Source organism: Ceratotherium simum, chromosome X (assembly GCF_057802395.1).
Source record: "Ceratotherium simum simum isolate JZ-2026a chromosome X, ASM5780239v1, whole genome shotgun sequence".
Taxonomy (NCBI): Eukaryota; Metazoa; Chordata; class Mammalia; order Perissodactyla; family Rhinocerotidae; genus Ceratotherium; species Ceratotherium simum.
The window spans coordinates 70,966,789-70,993,817 of record NC_141940.1 but is presented as its reverse complement, the minus strand read 5'-3'; the positions used below and the strand labels follow the sequence as shown (position 1 = coordinate 70,993,817).

The 27,029-nt window shown below is 35.6% G+C and overlaps 1 long non-coding RNA gene across 2 annotated transcripts; it reads left to right on the top strand.

Moving 5' to 3' along the window:
- Window positions 1–2,520: 2,520 nt before the first annotated feature.
- On the top strand, window positions 2,521–27,029 carry LOC147911883 (uncharacterized). Of its 2 annotated transcripts, none has more exons than XR_015550449.1 (3): window positions 2,521–2,892; window positions 12,736–12,771; window positions 23,426–27,029. It is a non-coding gene; the product is annotated as an uncharacterized LOC147911883 (long non-coding RNA). The 2 variants fall into 2 exon arrangements; XR_015550450.1 differs by lacking the exon at window positions 2,521–2,892 and adding an exon at window positions 5,151–5,384.

Genomic DNA, 27,029 nt, shown 5'->3' with positions numbered 1-27,029 from the left:
GCCAATGTTTCCTTATTGATCTTCTGTTTGGATGATCTATCTGTTGGTGTTAGTGGAGTGTTAAAGTCCCCCCCTATTATTGTGTTACTATCTATTTCTCTTTTTATGTCTGTTAATAATTGCTTTATATATTTAGGTGCACCTACATTGCGTGTGCAGATATTTTTTTTTTAAATTTTTTTTTTATATTTTTTTTATTATTTTTTTCCCCCAAAGCCCCAGTAGATAGTTGTATGTCATAGTTGCACAGCCTTCTAGTTGTCGTATGTGGGACGCGGCCTCAGCATGGCCGGAGAAGCAGTGCGTTGGTGCGTGCCCGGGATCCAAACCCGGCCGCCAGCAGTGGAGTGCACGCACCCAACCACTAAGCCACAGGGCCGGCCCGCGTGTGTAGATGTTTACAAGTGTTATATCCTCTTGTTGGATTGTTCCCTTGATCATTATGTAATGACCTTCTTTGTCCCTTTTATATCTTTGGTTTTAAAGTCTATTTTGTCTGATATGAGTACTGCTACCCCAGCTTTCTTTTCATTGCCATTTGCATGGAGTATCTTTTTCCATCCCTTCACTTTCAGTTTGTGAGTGTCTTTAGGTCTAAGTGTGTCTCTTGTATGCAGCATATATATGGGTCTTGTTGTTTTATCCAGTCAGCCACCCTATGCCTTTTAATTGGAGCATTTAGTCCATTGACCTTTAAAGTAGTTATTGACAAGTATGTACTTACTGCCATTTTTTAACTTTTTTTTTCTCAGTGTTTTAGTAGTCCTTCTCTGTTCCTTCCTTCTTCTATACAGAATTGATGGTCTCTTTAGTTTGACCTCTGTCTGAAAGCTCTACTCGTTAACTCCCCTCCTCCCTCCTTTTATGTTTTTGATATCATATCTAACCTCTTTTTTGTGCATTTGTGTCCATTACCCTCTTATCATGGAAATAGATAATTTTTCCTATTGGTGGTCTTCTCTTTTCCCCTTAAATCAGTCCCTTTAACATTTCTTGTAGCACTGGTTTCTTGGTGACACACTCCTTTAATTTTTGCCTGTCTGGGAAATTTTTGATCTCTCCTTCCATTTTGAATGATAACCTTGCTGGGTAGAGTATTCTTGGCTGTAAGTTTTTTCCTTTTAGCACTTTAAATATATCATGCCATTCTCTTCTAGCCTGTAACGTTTCTGCTGAGACGTCAGCTGATAGCCTTATGGGGTTTCCTTTGTATGTAACTTGACTTTCTCTGGCAGCTTTTAGGATTCTCTCTTTATCTTTAATTCTGGACATTTTGATTATGATTTGTCTTGTTGTGGGCCTCTTTGGGTTTATCCTGTTTGGGGCTCTCTGTGCTTCCTGTACCTGGATGTCTGTTTCCCTCCTTAGGTTAGGGAAGTTTTTATCTATTATTTCTTGAAATAGATTCTCTGCCCCTTTGTCGCGCTCTTCTCTTTCCAGGACACCTATAACACGGATGTTAGTGCACTTGATGTTGTCCCAGAGGTCCCTTAGACTGTCCTCACTCTTTTTAATTCTTTTCTCTTTTATCTGTTCAGCTTGGGTAATTTCTTCTAGTCTTTTGTCCAGCTCACAGATCCGTTCTTCTGTATCCTCTCCTCTGCTTTTGAGTCCCTCTAGTGAATTTTTCATTGCCAGCATTGTATTCTTCATTTCTGATTGGTTCTTTTTTATATCTTCCATTTCTTTGTTGACATTCTCACTGAGTTCATCTACTCCCCACATCAGTGAGCATCCTTAACACTCTTTGTTTGAACTCTCTGTTGGGTAGGTTGCTCATTTCTGTTTCACTTAGTTCCTTTTCTGGGGTTTTGTCCTGTTCCCTTACTTGGAATGTATTCCTTTGCCTCCTCATTTTGCCTCTTTCCCTGTGCTTGTGACTACGTATTAGGTAGGTCAGCTAAGTCTCCTGTTCTTGGATAGGTGACGTTATGTAAGTGATGGCTTAGGAGGCCTGCTGTGTGCTTCCCTCAGTTCTCAATGTTCCAGGGGTGACCCCTATGTGGGCTATGTGTGTCCTTCTGTTGTGGCCTGTTTGTTCTCCCTGTAGGCGCCCAGGGAGGCCGAGTTATGCTCCTGGCCAGCTGTTGTAATGCTCAGCTGCTTGTAGTTGTTGTGGGCCCTTCAGTCTCTTTATCAGGTGTGGGGAGCCCCAGCACAGTTGGCTGTAAGTTCTAATACCAATACCACATTTGTGTTGCAGTATTTCTTTTAAGTGAGTAGGCCCCCAGTGTGGCAGGTTGTTAGGCTCAGGGCCTTAGAATTGCTGTAAACCTCTAGCCTATTAGGTCTCTTGTCAGCTCACTGAGGATTGCAGCTGGGTGGGGCTGGCCTCAGGCACAGGAGCACCCAATTGTTTCAGGCTTTGGAAGGTGGGGCAAACCCCCTATGTGGGTCTTTGAGAAGCACAAGTCTTCTGCAGCTGACAAGCCCTGCTGCCCACAGGTCCACACACACAGTCAACACAGTCCTGCCCCATGTGCGTGCCCCGACCTCCCCAAGCGGACCCAGTCTCTCCACGTTGGGAGCCCCACACACTCCACCACCGCCCCACACTCTCCACCCGCTCCTTGTGCACGCCCTGCCCCACTGAACTCGGCTCAGTTGCCAGGCTGCAGATAATCCAGTCACCAATCTATGCAGGCCCACTAGTTGCCTGAGGGCTTGTTGTTGGGTGGGGTCAGTCTCTAGGGTGGGCTGCCTGCCCTGGCTGAGCTGGATTAAATGGGTGCTCTAGTGGGTGGGGCAGACCCTGGGCTAGCAGGCCTCAGGGAAAACTCCAATGGTGTCTGTGTCAGCTCGCCCACACCAGGCCACAACAATAGCCGCCGCCACTGTCCCAGTCCCTGGAAAGGTCTCACCTCTCACCGTGATGTACTCAGGGCTTATTAGGTGAGTCTCTTTTCACCAAAGCACTGTGCACCTTTCTTTCTGGTGATTTTAGGGTGCTTTCTGAAAGGGGTGAGTTTGCGTGTGGGCCCTTTAAGAGCCGGTTTTCATTTCTTTGTGAACCAGCTTTTCTGGGGGTACTCCCCAATTCTTTAGTAGCAGGCAAAGTCAGATATTATGCCACTCGTCTCGATTGTGCTGGGTCCCCAAAATGCCCACAGCGGGGGCGCTCCCTGGCTCAGGGCCACACTCCTCCAGGGAGGGCTGCGTACCTGTGGGCTGCTCCCGCGTGGCCGTGAGGCGCTGAGGCTTGTGAAGGCGGCGTTTTTCCTCTCCAGAAGGGAGTTTCTGCCTCTTCTACCTCAGTTAGGATTGTCTGTTGTTGCAGGAGTTCCTCTTATCCAGTTTTCAGTTCTGTCTCAGGGGTAATTCTTCCAGGAGTAGTTGTAAATTGGCTGTGTCCGCGGGAGGAGGTGAGTTCAGAGTCTGCCTACGCTGCCATCTTGACTTCTTTTCCGCTGAGTTTTTCATTGAGATTGTGTTGAGTCTGTTCATCAAGTTGGGAAAAATTGATGTCTTGATAATATTTAATCTTCCCATTCATGAACAGGGAATATGTCTCCATTTATTTAATTGTTCTTTGCTTTTTGTCATTCGAGTTTTGTGGTTTTCCTCATATAGATCTTGTACATATTTTGTTGAATTTATACCTAAGTATTTCATTTTGGGCGGTGTGAATGTAAATAGTATCGTGTTTTTAACTTTAAATTCCACTTGTTTATTGCTGGTATATAGGAACGTCGTTGACTTTTGTATATTAATCTCGTGTCCTGCAGCCTGGTATGATTGCTTATTATTTCTAGTTTTTTGGGGTTTTTTTGGTCACTTCTTTAGGATTTTCTACATAGACGATCATATCACTTGCAGACAGCTTAATTTCTTCCTTCCCAATCTGTATTCCTTTTATTTCCTTTTCTTGTCTTTTTGCATTAGCTAAGAGGTCCACTACAGTATTGAAGAGGAGTGGTGAGGGGCAACATCCTTGCCTTCTTGATCTTTGTGGGAATTCTTTTAGTTTCTCACCATTAACTATGATGTTAGCTGTAGGTGTTTTGTAGATGCTTCTCATCAAGTTGAGAAAGTTTCCCTATATTCCTAGTTTGCTGAGAGTTTTTATCATGAATGGATGTTGGGTTTTGTCAGATGCTTTTTCATGTGTCTATTGATATGATGGTGTGATTTTTCTTCTTTAGCTATTGATGCAATGTTTTACATTCATTGATTTTTCTAATGTAGAACTAGCCTTGCATACTTGGGATAAACTCCACTTTGTCATGATGTATAATTCTTTTCTTAGGTTATTGGATTCAGTTTGCTAATTTGTTGAGGATTTGTACATCTAATGAGAGATATTGATGTGTAGTTTTCTTTTCTTGTAATGTGTTTGATTTTGTTATTAGGGTAATGTTGGCCTCATAGAATGAGGAAGTATTCCCTCTGCTTCTGTCTTCTTGAAGAGACTGTAGAGAATTGGTATAATATCTTCTTAAGTATGTGGTAGAACTCACCAGTGAACCCGTCTGGGCCTGGTGCTTTCTGTTTTGGAAGGTTAATTGTTGATTCTATTTCTTTAATAGATATAGGCCTAATGAGATTGTTTTTTCTTGTGTGAATTTTGGCAGATTGTTTCTTTCAAGGAATTGGTCCATTTCATCTGGATTATCAAAATTGTCGGTGTAGTTACTCATAGTATTCCTTTACTATCCTTTTTTTTTTTTTTGTGAGGAAGATCAGCCCTGTGCTAACATCTGCCAATCCTCCTCCTTTTTTGCTGAGGAAGACTGGCCCTGGGCTAACATCCGTGCCCATCTTTCCTCCACTTTATATGGGACGCCACCACAGCATGGCTTGCCAAGTGGTGCGTCGGTGCACGCCTGGGATCCGAACCGGCGAGCCCCGGGCCACTGCAGTGGAGCGCATGCACTTAACTGCTTGCACCACCGGGCCGGGCCAGTATTGATTTCTTAATTTGATTTTTGGATTGTTCATTGCTAGTATATAGAAAAATAATTTATTATTATATATGGATTTTCTGTCCTGTAGTCAACTCTCAGCTGACAGAGGAAGGAAATATACACATGCATACTAATCCATATGTGTACACATATCTACAAATATTTTTATATTTACCCTTCTGTATTTATGTTAAGCTACAGATGAATTCATATTGATGTTTCCAAATCTAATCCATTATCACGTAATTCTATTCATCTCCCTTTGTTTATAATCTTGCACTTCTGCAGGGAGCAACCTGGCTCGTCACATTTGCTGTCCATTTACTTAATTGTTCAATTCCGTTATATGTCAGAAGTTTCCAAAAGACCTTATCCACTGGTGTATAGTGTTTATGTATAGCTCCTTTTGCCTTTAGTCTTACAGAATCCATTTGTTAATGGTGAGAGTCTGGACACTTTCCTCCTAGGATCTGAGGCAAGGTAAGGATGTTCTTTCTCACCACTCCTACTCAAAATCATACTGGAAGTCTTAATGCAATAATACAAGAAAAAGAAATAAAAATGTTGATTAGAAAGGAAGAAATAAAACTATTTTTCTTTGCATATTATAAGATTATCTATGTAGGAAATTTCATAGCCTCTCCAAAGACCTAGAAGTAATAAGCAAGGATAAGAAGGTGCAAGATACATGGTGAATATACAAAAGTCAATTGTTGTCTTGTGTGCCAGCAATGAACAATTGGAATTTGTAATAAATAATATGATTTCCAATTGCACCAAAAAAAAATGAAATACTTAGGTATACATCTCACAAACATGTACAGAATCTGTTGATGGAAATTTAGAAAACACTTAGGAAAGAGATCAAAGAAGATCTAAATAAATAGAGATTTTGTGTTCATAGACTAGGAGACTCAATATTGTTAAAATGTCAGTTTTTCCCACCTTGATCTATAGATTCAATGTAAATTCCATCAAAATTCCACCAAGATATTTTGTAGATATTGACAAGCTGATTCTGAACTTTATATGCCAAGGCAAATTATCTATAACAAGTAACATAGTAGTGCAGAAGAAGCACAAAATTGGAGGACTCACACCACCTGGTTTCAAGACTTAGTATAAAACTACAGTTCTGAAGACAGTGTGCTCCTGGTAAAAGGATAGACAAAGACACTAATAGAACAGATTAGAGAGCTCAGAAATAGACCCATACAAGTATAGTGAACTGTTCTTTGACAAAGACAGAAAGGCTGTTTAATGATGAAAGGATAGTCTTTTCAACAAGTGGTGCTGGAACAATTGTATGTCACAGGTAAAGTGAACCTACTTAAAGAACTTAAACCTTTCACAAAAATTAACTCAAAATGGATCATAGACCTAAATATAAAATGGAAAACTGTAAGACTTCTAAAAGTAAATACAGGAGAATATGTGACCTTGGGTTTGGTGATGAGTTTTAGATACAATATCAAAAGTATAATCCATGAAAGAAAAATTGATAAGTAGGACTTTATTAAAATTAAAAATGTTTGCTCTGAAAAACACTGTCAAGAGAATGAAAAGACGAAGCACACATTAGGAGAAAATTTTGTCCATATCTGATAAAGGACTTTATCTAATATACAAAGATCTTTTAAAACTCAACAATAAGAAAACAACCGAATTGAAAATTGGGCAAAAGATCTGAACATACACCTCACCAGCGAAGATACAAGATGGCAAATGAGCAAATGAAAAGATGCTCAGTTGCAATTAGAGAAATTCAATTAAAAAGAAAAAACAAATGGTATATCCCTATGCCTATATTAGAATCATTAAAATGATTGAAAACCTGAAAATACTGGGCTGGCCCAGTGTCATAGTGGTTAAGTTCGCGCACTCCACTTTGGTGGCCCAGGGTTTGCGGGTTCGGATCCCAGGCGCCGACGTATGTACCGCTTATCAAACCATGCTGTGGCAAGGCATCCCACATATAAAGGAGAGGAAGATGGTCATGGATATTAGCCCAGGGCCAATGTTCCTCAGCAAAAAGAGGAGGATTGGCAACGGATGTTATCTCAGGGCTAATCTTCCCCACCAAAAAAACCCCAAAAAACAAACAAAAAACTCTGAAAATACCAATTGCTGGCTAGGATGTATAGCAATAGGAACTCTCATTTTTAGTGTATTTTTTAGTTTGTTTTAAAATACTTGCTCAAGAGGTTATAATATGCATATTAACATTAAACCATCTACTTCAGATTAATACTGGCTCATGTCCAGTATTCTATGGAATCTTCCTATATTGCTTTCTTCATTTTCTCTCCTTTGTACTATTGTCATACAAATTAGGCCTTTTTATGTGTTACAGCCCAATAGTACTGTTTTCTAATTGTTTTATACTTAGGTCTTTTATGCAGTTCTCTTTTAAATCATTTAAGAAGAAAAGAGTAAAAAAATATGTATATTCTGTCATTTATATTTACCTAGGTAATTAGCTTTTCTGGCCCTGTTTATTTCTTTATGTAGATTTGAGTTAAAGTCATTTCTTTTCATCCTGAAGGAATTTTTCTTTTCTTTTAAGGCAGGTCTACTAGCAATGAATTCTCTTAGTTCTTTTTTGTGAGTCTTAATTTTTCCTCATTGAAAGATAGTTTTTCTGAATATGAGATTCTTGGTTGTCATTTTTTTTTTTCTTTTAGCACTTTTACCATGCACTGCCTCTGGTCTCCATTGTTTCTCATGAGAAATTACCTGTAAAGTTTCTTGGGGTCACTTATATGTGAGGTGTTGTTTTTCTCTTGCTGCTTTCATCATTTTCTCTTTGCTGAAAACAACAGAACATTAATGAAATAAGTCAAAGATCTAGATAAGTAGGGATAAATACTGTGTTCATGAATTAAAAGATTCAGTAAGACTTTCAAATCTCCCCAATTTCATCTACAGGTTCAGTGTCATCCCAATCAAAATCTCAGCAACCCCTTTTTGTAGATAGTGTTCTAAAATTTATATAAAAATGCAAAGGAACCAGAAAAACCAAACAATTTGAAAAAGTAAAAATAAAAGTTTGAAATCTCACACTACCTGATTTCTAGGCTTATGATAAAGATGGAGTAATCAATACTATGAGGTATTTGGGAAAGGAGAAACAAAGATCAGTGGAACAGAGTAAGGAGTCCAGAAATAGAACCACACAAACCTAGTTAATTATTTTCAACACAGATGCAAAAACCACTCAATGTAGAAAAGATAATCTCTTTAACAAGAGGTGCTGAAACAATTGGAGTGACACATACAAAAAAATGTGAACAGGTACCTCACTTGTTATAGAAATAAATTAAAGTGAATCATAGAGAAACTATATGACATCTAGAAGGAAACAGGCGAAAACATCTGCATTTTTAGAAGTAGCACTGAAGGCAGAATATTAATGCCAGTTGATAAATTTGTTTCCTAAATGAATATGGGCAGTTTTTTTTTTTAACAAACTTTATTTTTTAGTGCAGTTCTAGGTTCATAGCAAAATTGAGAGGAAAGTACACAGATTTCCCATATACCCCCTCCCCCCACAATCCATTGCTTCCCCTATTATCAACAACCTCCACCAGAGTGGTACATTTGTTACAACTGATGAACCTACATTGACATTGACACATCATCATCCAGAGTCCATAGTTTACATTAGGGTTCACTCTTGCCGTTGTGCATTCTGTGGATTTCAACAAATGTATAATGACGTGTCCATCATTAAAGTATCATGCAGAGTCTCTGCCCTAAAAATCCTCTGTACTCCACCTATTTATCCCCACCCCCAAACTCTGGCAACCACTGATCTTTTTACTATCTCCATAGTTCTGTCGTGAATGTTTTTTTTTCCCTCTATTTTGTTTGCATCTTAGTTTGGATAGTTTCTGTTGACCTATGTTCGAGTTCCTTGGTTCTTTATTTATGTTGAGTCCACTTATGAGTCCATTAAAGGCATTCTTCATTTCTGTTAATGTGTTTTCAATTTCTAACATTTTCATTAGATTCTTTCTTATAGTTTTCTCCTCTCTTCTGGTATTACCTATATGTGATCTTGCCTGTTGTCTACATTTTTAACATATTATCTTAGTTATTTTAAATTCTGCTATTTTCCACATCTTATATCTGAATCTGGTTTTGAAGATTGCATTTTTTCAGTCTTCTTTTGTCCCTTTGTTTTTGTATACATTATAATTTTTGTTGGAAGTCAGACATTATATAAGATACTAGATACTGAAGTAAATATTTTTATTCTTTGAGAAAAGCACACCTTTCCTTTGTCTAGGCTATTAATGTAGAATTTTGTGTCAAACTAGTCAGTATTGGGTTGGTTTTGAAGCTTGTTACTATTGTTTCCCTCAGTGTACCTGAGACTTTGGACCATGTAATGATACTTTGTTTTTGTGTCCCTACTTGGCTTTGGGTTTTCCCCTTTGTACTGCTCCCCCAGAGAGGGTCTGTCTCCTTCAGCTTTCTCTTGTGTATTATGCTAATTTTACTTCCTGCTTGTTAGCGTGTGGTTGTGGGTAGGAAGTGGAGGACATTCGCTAATGTTTCTGATTAAGACTGTCTTAAGCAGGCACTGTGAATCTGGGTCTTGGGTATCGTCTTCACAAATCTTCTTGCACCTTCAAATGCAATGCTATTCTTAGCATGTATTCCAGTTCCTCCCGCAGGGCTAAAGCTTTGTTTTTTCTCCCCTTACCTAGATGTAGTTGGTTTCAACAAGTAGGTATCCCCACATTGTGCACTTAGGCTTTTATTCCTTAGGGGAGATAGGCCTGGTATTAATTTTGGTCTGCCCTCTATTTCTCTAACCGAAGCATAAGGCTACAGGTTCTAATGATTTTCTTTTTAGATTAAGAACTTTTTTGTTAAGCGAGAGAGGAGAAACGCATCTGGGCAGAATTTCAGCTATAGTTGCTGCTTTCCTCCCCCAGATAGCACCAAGGGAATCTTTCTCTGTTATCTTCCCTCTGGCCACCTGTTGGTAAAGGCTGCAGGTGAGTGCAACCTGACCTCTGTTTTTGAAACCCTGAGGGGGCTTCTCATTCTCATGTTAACCCCTACTTGGCCTTCAACAGTTTATTATAATTTTTAGTTTAATCTTCCTACCTGATTTTATATGACTTTTTGTGCTATTTCTTCCAGTAATCAAATGCTCAAATTCTTTTTCCTTGCAGACATCTTCCTTTCTTTAAATTTCTATATAATTTTTTGCCCCATGACTTCGGTCTAGGGTCAATTAATTTCCAGTTGTCAAGCCTTTTTCTTCTCTTAAGGAATGTAGTGATACTGTTTTTACATGTTTGAGCTTTGTTGTCTTTGTTATGTTTGTTTCTCTATTTTTCATTTTTTTCTTTTGCATTATTGGAACATTTTTTAGTATTCCGTTTTAATGTTATTTTAAACTTTTTGGTTACATCTCTTAAATTTGTTTTGTTGTTGTTGTTGCTGTAGAGATTACAATATACATACCTAATAGTCATCTAACAGTTTATATAGATTTAATTAATGTTTTACCACTTCAAGTAAAGCAGAAGCCTTACATTCATATAGCTCTCTTTATAGTCCCCCGTGGATTTTTTTTTTCGAGAGTTCAGATTTTATTTTAGGACTTTTGTCATTTTCTAGAATGTATACACCATTGAACCCCTAATGTATTTTTTCCCCTAAATATTGAAGACACCCAAATATTTTTCTGTGTTGTTCGTGACACACAGTTCTGACTTAATCGCAAAGATTGATAGTATATTGTCATTCTTCTGTCTTTATTTATGAGAGTTAAAAGGCAAATAACCTATTGCTCTGCCTGGTTTCTGGTCAGCCACATACCAGAGTTCCATTTTTAAGTCATGGCAGAAGTGGCTTTATTTAGCCACTTTATGCAAATCCTGATTTAGTTTTTACCAGTATCATGTCAGAGAAGTCATCTCGGATCCATCCCCCATTGATTTTTTAATAGTTGCCATGTGTTTTACATTTATATGTTTTGAAAGCCCACCAGCCTGTGTTATGATTTCTGCTTTCAAGAATCATACATATTTTAAAGAACTTAAGAGGAGAAAAATAGTCTTTTATTTTTACCAGTTCCGTTCTTCATTCATTTTTGAAGATCTTGTCTTCCCCTGGATATAGTTTACCTTCAGACTAAAGAACTCTTATCATTTCATCTCAACTCTCCTTAAGATGAATTCTCTTTATTTTCCTTCATCTAAGGATGTGTTCATTTCACCTTGATTCGTGAAGGACATTTTCACTGGATAAAGAGGTGTTTGTTGATGGTTTTTCTTCTGTCAGCACTTTAAAGCTGTTTTTCTACTATCTCTGTTCTGCATGGTTTCTGATGAGAAATTGCTTGAATCATTGTTTCCCCATATGAAATGTGTTGTTTTTTGTAGCTTTCAAATTTTTTTCTTTATTTTTGGCTTTTCACAGTTTGTGATATTTATGGGTGTGTTTTTCTTTTGATTTATCTTGTTTGGGTTTGCTGAGGTGGTTGAATTTGTGGATTTATCTTTCATCAGATTTGGGAAGTTTTCAGCTGATATTCCTACAAACATTTTTTTCTGCACATTTTTTTTCTCATTGTGGCACTCTGATGACTTGTATGCTAGACATTTTGATATTACCTCATAAGGTCCTGAGTCTCTGTTTTGTATAAACCTCTTTTTGGTTGTTTTGTTGCTCAGATTGGGTAATTTCTATTGATCTGTCTTCAAATTCAATGATTCTTTTTTCCTGTCTCCATTCTACTATTGAGATCTCAAGTAAGTTTTTTTAATTATAGATGTTGTATTTTTTTTAGTTAAAAATTTTCAATTTGGTTCTTCTTAAGCATTATTGAGGTATAATATACCATAAAAATTATCTGTTGTATATCTACAATTCACTTATTTTTAGGAAATTTGTATAGTTTGCAGCCATCACCACTGTTAACCTACAAAAACAGAAACCAGTTCAAGAGGCAAAGTGTTTATTTGGGATCAAAGAATTGCATTTCAGGGAGCACAGATTCAGGTAGAAACCTAAATAATGTCCTGATTACAGGAGAAGGGCTCAGGGTTTTTTAATGGGAAAAAGAGAGGAAGATGAGGTAAGTTGTACTAAAGAAGAGTTCATTGGTGCTAGATGAGGTAAGGCTAGGTTTGTACTTCATAGATTGGCTTGAGATTCGATCGTCAGGCAAAAGGCTAAACTTGTACATCATTGATTGGTTAGCGATTCAGTCATCAGCAAAGTCCATTTTCATCAGTCCTTACAAACAGGATATTCTTGTCCTTAGTGAATTCTTGGAATGTTGGCAGTTTGATCTAGTTTGGAAGATAAGGAAAACAAGATGTGCAAGGCAATTCCTCTGAAATGGCTGCTCCGGTTTTATTTTAATATGGTTCCATTCATGTCATCTTTCATACCACAATCCAGTTTTAGGACATTTCATTAATTCCAAAAATTCCCTCATGCCCATTTATAGTCAGTCCTGTTCCCATCCCCCGTCCCAGGCTACTGCTAGTCTCTGTCTAACAATTAGCCCTTTTTGGTTATTTCCTATAAATGAAATCATATAATATTTATTATATTGAGTTTGGCCTCCTTCACTTATTAAAATATTTTTGAGGTTTATCCTTGTAGCATGTATCAGTATTTTATTCCTTTTTTAGAGCTGACTATTAAATTTTATAGATATACCACATTTTTGTTTCTCTATTCAGCACTTGACGTAAAGTTGAATTGTTTCCCTTTATTTTCTTTTGTCTATTATTAATAAATGTTGTTACAAACATTGATGTGCATGTTCTTATATGTTTTCATTTCTCTTGTGTAGATTCTTTGGAGTGGAATAGCTGGGTCATGGGATGGGGTAAGTATTTGTTGAGATTTTAAAGAAAGTGCCAAACTGTTTTTCAAAGTGACTGTACTATTTTACATTCCCACCTGCAGCATATGAGAGTTCATATTTCTCTACATCTTTATCGTCACTTGTTATTGCCTGTCTTTTTGATGGTAGCCATTTTAGTTTGTGTGAAGTGGTATTTCATTATGGTTTTATTTTGCATTTCTTTAAACTCTAACGAGGTTGAGCATCTTTTCATTTGCTTATTGCTCATTCGTATATATTTGGTGGAATATTATTTAAATCTTTTCTCCATTTCTATTTTTTCTTACTGCATTGTAAGAGTTTTATATATATATATATATATATATATATATATATATATATATATATGACACAAATACTTTGTCAGAAATATGATTTACGCATATTTTCTCCCACTATGTGGCTTGTCTTTTCATTTTCTATAGTGTCTATCTGAAGCGCTAAAATTTTTAATTTTGATGAAGTCCAATCTATCAGTTACTTTCTGTATCTAATCTTTCATCAGTGTGTTACACTGTTTTGATTACTGTAGCTTTGAAGTAAGTTTTAAAATCTGGTAATAAAAGACCTACTACTTGGTTGTTTTTCAAAACTGTTTTGGGTATTCTGCATCCCTTGCATTTAGGATCAGCTTGCCATTTTCTGCAAAAAAAGCCTACTGGGATTTTGATATGGATTGCACTGACTATAGATCAGTTTGGAGAGAGTTGTCTTCATAATAATATTGCATTTTCTAGTTCATGAACATAGATTTCCATATATTTCTATTTATACATCTACTTCAGTTCTCTCAGGGAATGTTTTGTAGTTTTTAATGTAAAAATCTTTCTTTTGTTTTGTTAAATTTATTCTTAAATGTTTTATTCTTTTGATGCTATTCAGAATGAAGTTCTCTTAATTTCATTTTTGGATAGTTTATTGCTGGTATGAAAATACAGTTGATTTGGGGGCTTTAAATCTCGTATCCTATTTCTTCCTAAACTTCTTTGTTAGATGTAGTAGTTTTATTACAGAATTTTTTCTACATATAGGATCATTTCACCTACAAATAAGGACAATTTTAATTTCTTTTCTAATCTCATTTAGAAAAGTTTTTTTTTTTCCTTATTTACTGCCTAGAACTCTCAGTACAATTTTGAATAAAAGTCGTGGGAATGGGCATCCTTGTCTTATTCCCTTCAGTAGAAAGCATTCAGTCTTTCACCATTAAGCATGATAGTACCTATAGGTTTTTGTTTTGTAGATTTCCTTTATTAGGTTAAATCAGTTTCTTTTCATTCTTAGTCTTTTGAGAGTTTTAGTCTTAAATGGGCTTTGAATTTAGTCAAGTGCTATTTTTGTGTTAGTTAAGATGATTCTGTGGTTTTTCTTTTTGAATTCAATATATTGAACTACAATGATTGTGTTTTAAATTTTGAAACAGGCCTGCATTTTTGGGATAAACTCTATTTTATCAGGATATATTACCCTATTTATATATTGTTAAATTAGATTTACTAAAGTTTTGTGAAGAATTGTTAGATTTATGGGGCCAGCTCAGTGGCGTAGTGTTTAAGTTTGCGTGCTCTGCTTTGGTGGCCCAGGGTTTGCGGGTTTGGATCCCGGGCACGGACTTACACACTGCTCATCAAGCCATGCTGTGGTGGCATCCCACATACAAAATAGAGGAAGATTGGCACAGATGTTAGCTCAGGGACAATCTTCCTCAAGCAAAAAGAGGAAGATTGGCAACAGATGTTAGCTCAGGGCCAGTCTTCCTTACCAAAAAAAAAAAAAAATTGTTACATTTACTTTCATAGGGGAGATTAGTTTGTAGTTTTCTTGTGATGTCTTTGTGACGTTTTAGTATCAGAGTGATTGTGGCCTAATGCATTAAAAAGAGTTAGAAAATAATACCTCTTCAGTTTTCTGGAATAACGTTTGTAGAATCCATATTATTTCATCCTTGTATGTTTGGTAGAATTCCAGTGAATCCATCTTGGCCTATTGTTTTCTTTTTTGGAAGATTTTTAACCTTTAATTCAATGTCTTTAATTGATAATAGAGGTGTTCAGGTTTTATATATATATATATATTTTTTTTTTTTTGGTGAGCTTTGAAAGTTTATATCTTTTAAGGAATTTATACATTTCATCTTAGTCATTGAGTTTATTGTCATAAAGTTGTTCATAAAACTCTTATTATTTTTTTATGTCCATAAAATCTCTCATGATGTCTCCTTTGTCATTTGTGATTATACTGTCTCGCTTTCTCGCTCTCTTTCCTGATCAGCCTGACTAGAGGTTTATCAGTTTTATTAATCTTCTCACAGATCCACATTTTGATTTTGTTGAGTTTCTTTATTATTTTATGTTATCAATTTATTGATTTTTGGTCTGATTTTAATTTTATTTTTTCTGCTTACTTTTAGTTTAATTTGCTCTTTTTCTAGTTTCTGAAGGTCAGGTCACTGAGTCAAGACTTTTCTTTTTCATATAGGCATTTTATGCTGTTTTCTCCTATGTGAAAATCATTTAGCTGACATCCCAGAAATACTGATATATTGTTTTCATTTTCATTTTATTCAAAATAGTTTCTAATTTCCATGTTGATTTCTTCTTTTATCCATAAGTGTGCTGTTTAGTTTGCATATATTTGGGGAATATTCCAGAGATCTTTTTCTGATTATTATCTACTTTAATTCTCTTGTAGTCAAAGAATATACTTTGTATGATTTACATTCTTTTAAATTTACTTAAGATTGTTTTATGGCCCTGATTATGATATATCTTAATACATGTTCAGTGAATGCTTAAAAAAAATGTTTTCTGTTGTTGTTGGCTGAAGTGTTGTATAAACATCAGCCAGGTCAGATTATTTGATTGAGTTGTTCAAGTCTTCTGTATCCTTACTGATTTTCCGTCCACTTTTTCTGTCAATTATGGAGAGAAAGGTATTGAAATCTTTCAATGTAATTGCTAATTAGTCTATTTCTCCTTGAAGTTCTATCAATTTTTGCTTAAGTTATTTTGAAACTGCATAAACTTTTGACATTGTCTTTCTTAAACTTTGTCGTTATGAAATGACCTTCATCCATGGCAATATTCTTTTTCAGAAATCTTTGCCCAAAAGGCCCTTGGTCTCTAGCAAATTAAGCCATGACAAAAAAAAAAAAAGGGAAAAATTGAAAATATGATCCAAATGATTGTTGATAATACACTTGTTCAGGCTTTAAGAGTTGCATGAAGTAGGAATTGATGAAAATGTGAGGACTTGAAAATTTTTAATATCTCTGAAAATTCACTTTTTCACTTGTGAAAATAGCAGCCTCCAACTAAAACAGAAACTTTTGAATCCTTTTAAAAGATAGGTTTTAAGTATATAAAGTTTAAAAATGAAAACTTTTATGTTAAAATATAGCAAAAACAGAATTTGGAAGAAAACTAATTTGCATTGCACACCAAAGATAAAGGTTTACTACCTGTGCTGTTACAGGGAGTTAGTAAGAAAAATAGTAGACAAATGGGTGAGAGATATGAATAGATAATTCCAGGGAAATGTGTACCCAAATCAATAATAAATATAGAAAAGATACTGAAGGAAATGCAAATTACACTATTAGTGCAATATCCTTTCTCATCTAATAGAATGGGATAAAATTAAATAGACAGCTGTTGGCAGTGATGGGTGAAGGGTACATTTATATTTTGTTTGTGGAAACTGAATTGTCAGTCTCTTTTTTGGATAGATAGGGCCTTGACCTCATGCAGAAAGCCCTGCCCTAAGCTCCTCTTTTTTCTAGAGACCATGTTTCTTGCTAAGGCTTCATAGCAGTGGCTTTGAGTTCTGTCTTTGTTTTGGTACCTGAGGAATTTCTTCTCTTCTTTTTGATTTTTCTCATGTATTTTTATTAGTGTGTTCTATTTTATCCAACATTTCTACATTGAGTTGGGTCAGGGGAGGTTTTCCATAGCACTTAAGTTCACCATAGTGACTGGAATTCACCCGAAGATTTGTCACCAAGTCACTCAAAAAAAAACCAAGTTGCCTTTGAAGTATTAAGGAGACAGGCAGAAATGATTAAATATAAAATAACTCATGGAATTAGCATCCATGAGCCCTTCTTCTTTTTTTTTTTTTGTGAGGAAGATCGGCCCTGAGCTAGCACCTGCCAATCCTCCTCTTTTTGCTGAGGAAGATTGACCCTGGGCTAACATCCATGCCCATCTCCCTCCACTTTATATGGGACGCTGCCACAGCATGGCTTGACAAGTGGTGCATTGGTGCGCACCCGGGATCCGAACCGGTGAACCCTGGGCTGCCGCAGTGGAGCGTGTGCACTTAACCGCTTGCGCCACCGGGCCGCCCCGTGAGCCCTTCTTGAAAAAGGTATTTGACAGTGAAATGTAGTCAACCCAAGAAGTAAATAAAAATAAAGAACCCAGGATAGAGAAACTGTGATAAAAGGGCTAGAGCTAAGCACTGAATCTATGTCAGTGTTGAACTAGAGGAAAAACTGAGGGAGTTAAGGTTACACAACAAAATGTGTTATAAGTGCTGACAAAGTAGAAATACATGAGCTGCAGAAATTTGTAGTTTTGTGAGGAGATGTAGGAGTAATTATCCTCCTTCTTCTAATGTCTTTCTTCATTGTAAGGTGTTAATACTTACTCTAAAGTTAACATGTGGTAAAAATATATATAATGTTTGCACATTAATTATTTCTCATCAGAAAAACATTTTAGGCTATCCTTTTGGAAATTATATTTCTTGTGAAATAACATCTGGACTTCAGTAATTTCTTCACTGTTCTTTTTCTTCTGTTTCAATCAAGTAAAATAAAATTGAATCACTTAAAATAAAAGCTCATATAATCCTGTTTTAAAACATTGAGATATAATTCACATACATTAAAATGCATCACAGGTGTTCCATTTGACAAAATAGAATACATTTCCATCACTCCTGAAAGTTTCCTTGTGCTCTTTTCCAATCACTTCCCCTCTCCCTAGCAGCTACTTTGTGATATAATCCTAGGTTAATGAAATTCTTTGTAATTATGCTTTTAATCAGTCTACGTTTTTCTTTCTAAATTATATGCAGAGAGATATCCAAAAGGTGTTCATTAAATGTCAAGACTGTTTTTTTTTTTTTAATTTTATTTATTTTCCCCCCCCAAAGCCCCAGTAGATAGTTGTATGTCATAGCTGCACATCCTTCTAGTTGCTGTATGTGGGACACGGCCTCAGCATGGCTGGAGAAGTGGTGCGTCGATGCACGTGCACGCCCGGGATCCGAACCCGGGCCGCCAGCAGCGGAGCGCACGCACTTAACCGCTAAGCCACGGGGCCGGCCCAAGACTGTTTTTTAATGGTAGTGTTTTTAGTAATTTATTGCTTTTTTATTTGTCCTTTTCTGAATTGCATGATTTTAAAAAATTATCATTAGGGCCGGCCCTGTGGCTGAGTGGTTAAAGTTCTGCATGCTCTGCTTCGGTGGCCCAGGTTCGTGGGTTTGCATCCCGGGCATGGACCTACTCCACTCATCAGCCATCCCACATACAAAATGGAGGAAGATTGGCATGGATGTTGGCTTGGGGCTGATCTTCCTCAAGCAAAAAAAAAAAAAAAGAGGAAGATTGGCAACAGATGTTAGCTCAGGGTGAATCTTCTTCACCAAAAAAAAAAAAAATAGCATTCTTCTTTTTTTTTCTTTTTATAAAATATCATTATTTCTTTACAAAAGAATTTTTAAAAAGGAAAGTCTTCAAAGCAAGACTACCTTCCATCTTAGGAAAGGTATGAACTGGAAAAAGATCAAGCTTAGAAATAAAAGGGGTAGGAGGTTAAGAAACACCTCCTACCCCTTTTGGTGCTTGTCATTTTGACATGATGGTCTCCATCCAAGAAATGGAATCGGGAAAACTACAAAAAAATGAGGTGCTTTGCTATTTTCATGGAATTAGTACTTTTTTGTTTTGTTTGGTTATATGTAAAACATTGTAAGTTTCTGGAACTATCAAATTATAACATTTAAGTATTTTTCAAAGCTGAATACAAATCATTCTATTTTTTATATTAATATATAGTGTTTTCTGTATGTATATGTTGAGTGAATTTTCCCCTTAAAAAGTCTTTATTTACATCTTAGAATTGTCTGGTTTTATTCATTTATTTATTCTACATTTTTGCTGAGTGCTGCCTCATTATAAGTCCTAATATGGGTACGCACTGAAATTGTAATTTGAGTAATGAGTTTGCAATATGATGTGAGGGGGGGAGTAGAGGATCAAAAAATAGAGAGGGCAAATAGAAAACAAATAAATAGGAGACCTACGCAATCATATCAATAATTACATTAAATGTTGACAGACTAAACATCAATTAAAAGGCAGAGGTTATCAGAATGGATAAGAAAAGCAAGATACAATTTTATGATGTCAATAGGAGATTTACTTAAAATAAAGACTCAGGCTGGAGAGGTGCTATTAGTATCAGATAAATAAGACTACAAATCAGACTATTATAAGGAGTAAAGAGGGATGTTTCATAATGCTGAGAGTCAGTTCCTCAGGAAGCCATAGATCATAAATGTATATGACTAATAACAGAGGTTAAACATACATAAAGCAAAAGATGATAAAATTAAGAGGAAAAAGAAATAATTCCACTATTATAATTGGAGATTTTCCTCACCCTACTGTCAGCAATTGATAGGATATCTAGACAAAAAAAATCCATAAAGACGTAGATGATCTGATGAATACTATCAAGCACCTTGATATAATTGATAATTATTGAACACTGCATCCCTAAATTGCCAAATCACATTATTATCAATTATACGTCATATGTTCACCTGCATAGTCCACATGGTGGGCCATGAAATATGTTGTGATAAATTTAAGATGATTGAAATCAATGTATATTCTCTGACCACAACAAAATAAAATAAAATCAATCAAAATAAGATACCTAGAAATACCCCAAAAATGTGGAAATTAGCTAATCTATGAGTCTAAGGGAAATCACCAGGGGAATTGGAAAATATTGAGATGTGAATGGTATTGATAATACAACATGTCAAAATTGATGCGATGTAGCTAAACCAGTGCTTAGAGGGGAAATTATAATGCTTTTATTATTAATGGTTTTATTTATTAAATGCTTTTATTATTAAGGAAGAAAAGTCTAAATATCAGTAAGCTAAGCTCCACTTTGGGAAGTTAGAAAAGGAAGAACAAAGTGAACCTATAATAATTAGAAATAAGGAAATAATCAAGAGCAGAAATCAGTGATATAGAAAACAAGCAGATAATAGAGAAACTTAACAAAGCCAAAATATCATTCTTTGGAAAGATCTACAACAATGATAAACTCCTAGCTTCAATGATGAACAAAATGACAATGTGATGTGTTGTAATAGTAAAGGAATATACTCATTGCTGTGGGAACAGAACACAGAGAAGGGCTCATTCTGAATGGAATTTTCAAAGGTGATTTCAAAGAGTTGGTCATATTTGTGTTTGGCTTTCAAGAATTAGTCTAAATTATTTTTCGTATAGATTGGGGAAAAGGGTATCCTAACTAAAGGGAAAGTAAGAGCAAAGGCATGTTTTTTTGCAAGTTTATGGCATATTTAGAATGATATATTGTTTGTATATGTAACCATAAGAGTTATGCGAGGTGGAGAGCAATAAAGTAGTTTGGAGTTAGAATGTACAGAACCTAGAATGCCTTCTTTAGTAATTTGTACTTCATACTGTGGAAAATAAAAAGCCATCTAAAGTTTTTAAATCCAATTTTTTCCTATTTTTTGATCATGGTTGATTTTTAATTTTTTCTTTATGCTTTTCTGTATTTTTCTATTTCTGTACTTCTAATAAATACAGATTAAAAAAATTTTTATTGAGGTCATAATAGTTTATAAAATCATGAAATTTCAGTTGTATATTATTATTTGTCAGTCACCATATAGATGCACTCCTTCACCCGTTGTGCCCACCCCCCACCCCCTTGCCCCTGGTACCACTGAACTGTTCTCTTTGTCCGTGTGTTAGTTTAATCTTCCACAAATGAGTGAAATCATACGGTGATTGTCTTTCTCTGTCTGGCTTATTTTGCTTTACATAATACCCTCAAGGTCCTTCCATGTTGTTGCGAAGCCTTTCCCCATTCTATAATTGTATCTTCCTTCTGTGCACAGTGAGGAAACTGGCTCCCACCAACATCAAAAACATTTACTCAATTATGCAATCTTATAGTATATCTAAAATAGTTTCATAATTGCTTTACTCAAAAACCAATAAACAAATCTACTAAAAACAGTTAAGGATTTGTATGCACTTCTCCTGCTTTTTGCCCCGACACCTGTGTCCCCCCCTTCCCAAAATACTGAGGGTATATTGTCAAATGCTGTGTTTATAAGATACTTGAATCCATTCTTCCTTCTTTCCTTTCCTCTCCTCTCCTCTCCTCTCCTCTCTCCCCTCCCCTCCCTTTCCTTCTGCCTCCTCCCCATTTTTTTTTTCCTGAGGAAGATTTGCCCTGAGCTAACATCTGTCGCCGATCTTCCTCTTTTTGTATGTGAGTTGCCGCCATAGCGTGGCCAATGACAGACGAGTGGTATAGGTCAGCACCCGGGTACCAAACCCAGGCCACTGAAGTGGAGCATGCCAAACTTAACCACTAGGCCACTGGGTTGGCCCTCTCTTCCCTTTTCCCATTCCATTCGCCTTCCTTTACTTCCTTACATGTGGTATAAACTCAGAATATAACTAGGTTCATTTGTTTAGTTTTAGTTTCCTTCTATCACATTCTTATTGATATAATTTTAATTTTTGAGTATTTAGAATAGTAATGTACTTTAGAAAGTTAGAAGTGTAGAAAAAGGTACACTCAGAGAAGTGTCACTCTCTCCTGTATCCTTTCTACCTCATTTGCCTCTCCATCCCTTATGGATAACCAATTTCATGTTCTCTGGTTTGTTCTTCCAACACAGATATATGTTTCCTTATTTTTCCTTCTTACACAATATGTAGCGTGTTAGCATATTGCATTTTGATTTTTCCTTTTAATACTATTTCTTGGAAACCACTCCATATCAGTTTATAATATTCCTTTATTATCCTTTCAATGTATGAAGCATCTGTAGTGATGTTTCTTTTAATTCCTGATATTAGAAATTTGTCTTTCTTTCTTTATCAATCTGGTTTTATCAGTTTTAAAATTTGTTTTATTTAGTTACTCTATTTTTTTTTTATTTCAGTGATTTCTGCTCTTATCTTTATAATTTCCTTCTGCTGACTTTGAGTTTAATTCATCTTCCTTTTCTACTTTCGTAAGGTAGAAGCTTAGATCAGGTGTTGGCAAACTTTGTTAAAGGGCAACATAAATATTTTAGCTTTATGGGCTATATGGTCTCTCACAATTCATCAATGCTGCCATTGTAGCCAAAGTCAGCCATAGATAATTCTTAAGGGAATGAATATAGGTATGTTCCAATAAAACATTATTTATAATGACAGCGCAGGCCTGGATGCTGTGGTTCAGTGATCCCTGGCTTAGATCATTGATTTACACCTTCTTTTCTAACATAGGCAGTTCAAGTTACAAATTTCTCTATTTAGCTGCATCCTACAGATTTTTTTATGTTATATTTTCATTATTTTTCAGTTCAAAATGTCATCTAGTTTCTCTTATAATTTTTTTCACTGACTCAATGATTATTTAAAGATATGTTGTTTAATTTCCAAGTATCTGGGGTTTTTCTGGTTATTGTATTGTTTTTGTTTAATTTAATTATATTATGGTTAAGGAACATATTCTTTATGACCTCAGTGTTTTTTGTTGTATTAGGACTGTGTTATGCTCCAGAATATTGTCCATCCTAGTAAACCTACCTTGTACAATTGAAAATAATCTGTATTATGCCATTTTTGGTGTAGTGTCTAAAAATATCAGTTGAATCTAGTTGATTGATAATGTTCTTCATACCTTCTGTGCATTTATGTGTTCCCAAATTTTTTTTAGTTCTATCAGTTGCTAGGAGATGGGCTTAAAATGACCAACCATGACTGTGGAATTGCCTGTTTCTCCCTTTAATTTTGTCAGTCTTTAGCTCATGTATTTTGATACTCTGTTATTGAATGGATATATATTTATGATTGTTGTCTTGTTGAATGAATCCTTTTATCATTGTGAGTCCTTGATTTCTAGTAATATGTTTTGTTTTGAAAACTGTTTTATCTGCTATTAATATAAACATTGTAGTCTTATTATGCTTCCTGTTTCTTTGTGATATCTTTTCCCATCTATTTACTTTCAATCTATTTGTGTCTTTATATTTAAAGTTCATCTCTTGTACTTCACACTTAGTTTATCTTAGTTTTTTAAGTCTCTGCCTTTGATCAATGCATTTATTCCATTAGCATTTAATGTAATTGCTATGCCTTGGCTGGAGTCTGCCATTTTACTTTTGGCTTTCTGTTTGTTTCTTCTGTTATTAGTTTCTCTGTTCTTCCTTTCCTGCTTTTCTGGGAGCAATTGAATATTTTTATAATTCTATTTTAGTTTTCCTATTTGTTATTTAGCTATTATTTTTTACATTAATTTTCTAATGGTTTTCCTGTGGGTTACAATGTTCATTCTTGACTTAGGAAGAACCAAGAAAATGTGACACATTCTCTAGAGAGAAGAGAATTAATTCCAACTTGAAGGTGAACCAAATGTTGTAACTAGAAGATGAGACTTTTAAAGTGGGAATTTGAACTATTCTCAGTGAAGTAAAGCATATTTTCAGTGCATGAAAATCTCAACAAAAAAATGGAAACTCTCAACAAGAAAGTCCAAATCATGAAAAGGAAATGAATGGAAATTCTAGAAAGGAACAATAGAATTTCTGAAGTGAAAAGTTCACTGAAAGGACTTAGCTTCTGTATGATGTACAGACATGACAGAGGAAAGAGTAAGTGAACTTGAAGCCAGATCAATAGAAATTATTCTAGGTGAAGGAAATAGTAAACAAAGATTGGGAAGAATTGAATAGAGCCTCAGAGACCTGTTAGATCACATCAAACAGTTGAACTTTTGTGTGACTGGGATATCAGAAGTGATAACAGAGAGAAATGGGGAAAAACTTTTTGAAGTAATGGCTGAAAATTTCTCAGACTCAATGAAATATAAAAATTTGTTGATACAGAATGCTAAACATGAAGCATTATAAAAGCAAAGAAGCCTACCTTGGGCACATTATAGTTAAAGTGTTTAGAACTGAAGACAAAGTATAAATCTTCAGTAACCGAAAAATGATGTATACGTGGGCACAATGATCCTACTAATTTCTGACTTCTCATCAGAAACCATTCCAGCCAGAAATGCATGGAACACCTTTAAATTGTCAGAAAACAAACAAACAAACCTGTCAATATTGAATGTATATCCAGTGAAAATATTTAAAAATGAAGATGAAATAAAGGCATTCTCACTAAAAGAAAACTAAGAATATTTGTTACAAACGAATCTGTATTACAATACATGATAAAGGAAGTTCTTCATACTGAAGTAAATGAAATTTCATGGAGACTTGGATCCTCAGAAAAGAATGAAGGACATTAGAGCTGGTAAATATCTGGGTAAATACACTTTTTTTGTCTTTTCTCTCTTAATAGCTTTATAAAACAAATGCCTTATTAAAGATTAAAATTGTAATGAGGTCTATAACATATTGTCATTAGTGCCATTGAGTCAATTACAACTCCTAATGACCCTGTGTACAGCAGAGTGGAACTCTGCCCTGTTTTTGTGCACCATCCTCTCATCTAGCGCTATATCAGACAAAGCTTCACTGCTATTCACAGGGTTTTCATGGCCAGTTTTTTTGGAAATGGGTGGCTAGGTCCTTCTTCCTAGTCTGTTTGAGTCCAGAAGCTTCACTGAAACCTGTCTACCATGGGTGACCCTGCTGGTATTTGAAATACCTGGCATAACTTTCAGCATCACAACAACACATTGCTGCCACAGTATGGCAACCGACAGGCAGGTGGTGTGGTTCCCTGACTGGGAGACGAACCCAGGGCCACAGCAGTGAGAGCACCAAATTTTAACCACTAAACCACCAGGGCTGGCTATCTATAATATTATGTACAAAAATAGTAACATAAAGGACAGAGGGCTATGACCTTATAAGACTGCAAGATGTTATGAACCAATACATTGTTAACTGCAAATGGACTGTGATGTACTAGACTTTTACATGTAGTCGGATCTAGTTCTGGACTTTTCTGTTTTTTCTATTGACCTGTTTATTCGGGTGCCAGTACCACACTCTTAATTATATAGGCTTTATAGTATATTATATTTTATCAGGCTAGTCCATTCATGGAGCTCTTCTTTTTTTTTTCTTCAGTGTTTTCCTAGAAATTTGTATAGGTTCATTTTTCCATTTGAACTTTAGAGTCAACTTGTGTACCTCAACAAAACTCATTGGGATTTTTTTTGTATTTTATTAAATTTATAAGTTTATGTTTATAAAATTTATAAATGATGTCTTGAAGTTTTTGAGACATCCTAATCCAAGAACAGGGGATGTCTTTTCTTTCATTTAAGGCTCTTTTTGAATTTTTCCTGTGTATTTTATAGTTATATTCTATATATTTTAAACATTTTTTTGTGCTGCTTATTCATAATATTTTAGGTTTTTGTGTTGCTATTGTATTTGAGGTTTTATCATTATGTCCTGTAACACAAGGGTCAGAAAGCTTTTTATAACGACCAGATAGTGAATATTTTAAGCTTTTTGGTCTCTGTCACACTACTTAACTTTGCCATTGTAGCACAAAAGTCACCTTAGACAGCAAATAAATGAATGAGTATAACTATTTTCCATTAAAACTTCATTTATAAAAACAGGCACCAGGACTTCTGTTTCAGACAGGATGATACAAACATATTTCTCCCTGTTCTTCCCCTCTTAAGCACAATATAATCCTTGGAAAGCTGGAGGCATCACAATCCCTGACTTGAAAATATACTGCAAAGCTATAGTAAAACAACATGGTACTGGCACAAAAACAGACACTCAGATCAACAGAACAGAATTAAAAGCCCAGAAATAAAACCACCCATCTACTGACAGCCAATCTTCGACAGAGGAGCCAAGAACATACAATGGCGAAAAGAAAGTCTCTTCAATAAATGATGTTGGGAAAACTGGACAGCCACATGCAAAAAATGAAATTAGACCATTATCTTACACTATACACAAACATTAACTGAAAATGGATTAAAGACTTGAAGGTAAGACCTGAAACCATAAAACTCCTAGAAGAAAATATAGGCAGTACACACTTTGACATTGGTCTTAGCAGCATCTTCTTGAATACCATGTCTCCTCAGGCAAGGGAAACAAAAGAAAAAATAAACAAATGGGACTACATCAGACTAAAAAGCTTCTACAAGGCAAAGGAAACCATGAACAAAACAAAAAGACAACCCACCAACTGAGAGAAAATATTTGTAAATCATATCCAACATGGGGTTAATTTCCAAAATATGTAAAAAACTCATACAACTCAACAACAAAAAAAGAACAACCCGATCAAAAAATGGGCAGAGGATATGAACAGACATTTTTCCAAAGAAGATATGCAGATGGCCAACAGGCACATGAAAAGATGTTTAACATCACTAATTATTAGGGAAATGCAAATCAAAACTACAATGAGATATCACCTTACATCTGTCAGAATGGCTATAGTTAACAAGACAAAAAATAACAAGTGTTGGATAGGATGTGGAGAAAAGGGAACCCTCATTCACTACTGGTGGGAAAGCAAACTGGTGCATCCACTATGGAAAACAGTATAGAGATTTCTCAAAAAATTAGAAATAGAAATACCATATGACCCAGCTATCGTACTACTGGGTATTTACCCAAAGAACATGAAATCAATAATACAAAGAGATTTATGCACCCCTATGTTCATTGCATCATTATTCACAATAGCCAAGATATGGAAGCAACCCAAGTGCCCACCAACTGATGATTGGATAAAGAAGATGTGGTATATATATATGATGGAATACTACTCAGCCATAAAAAATGACGAAATCATCCCATTGGCAACAACTTGGATATATCTTGAGGGTATTATGTTAAATGAAATAAGCCATACAGAGAAAGATAAACACTATATGATTTCACTCATATGTGGAAGATAAACACATGGATTAAGAGAGCAGATTACTGGTTACCAGAGGGGA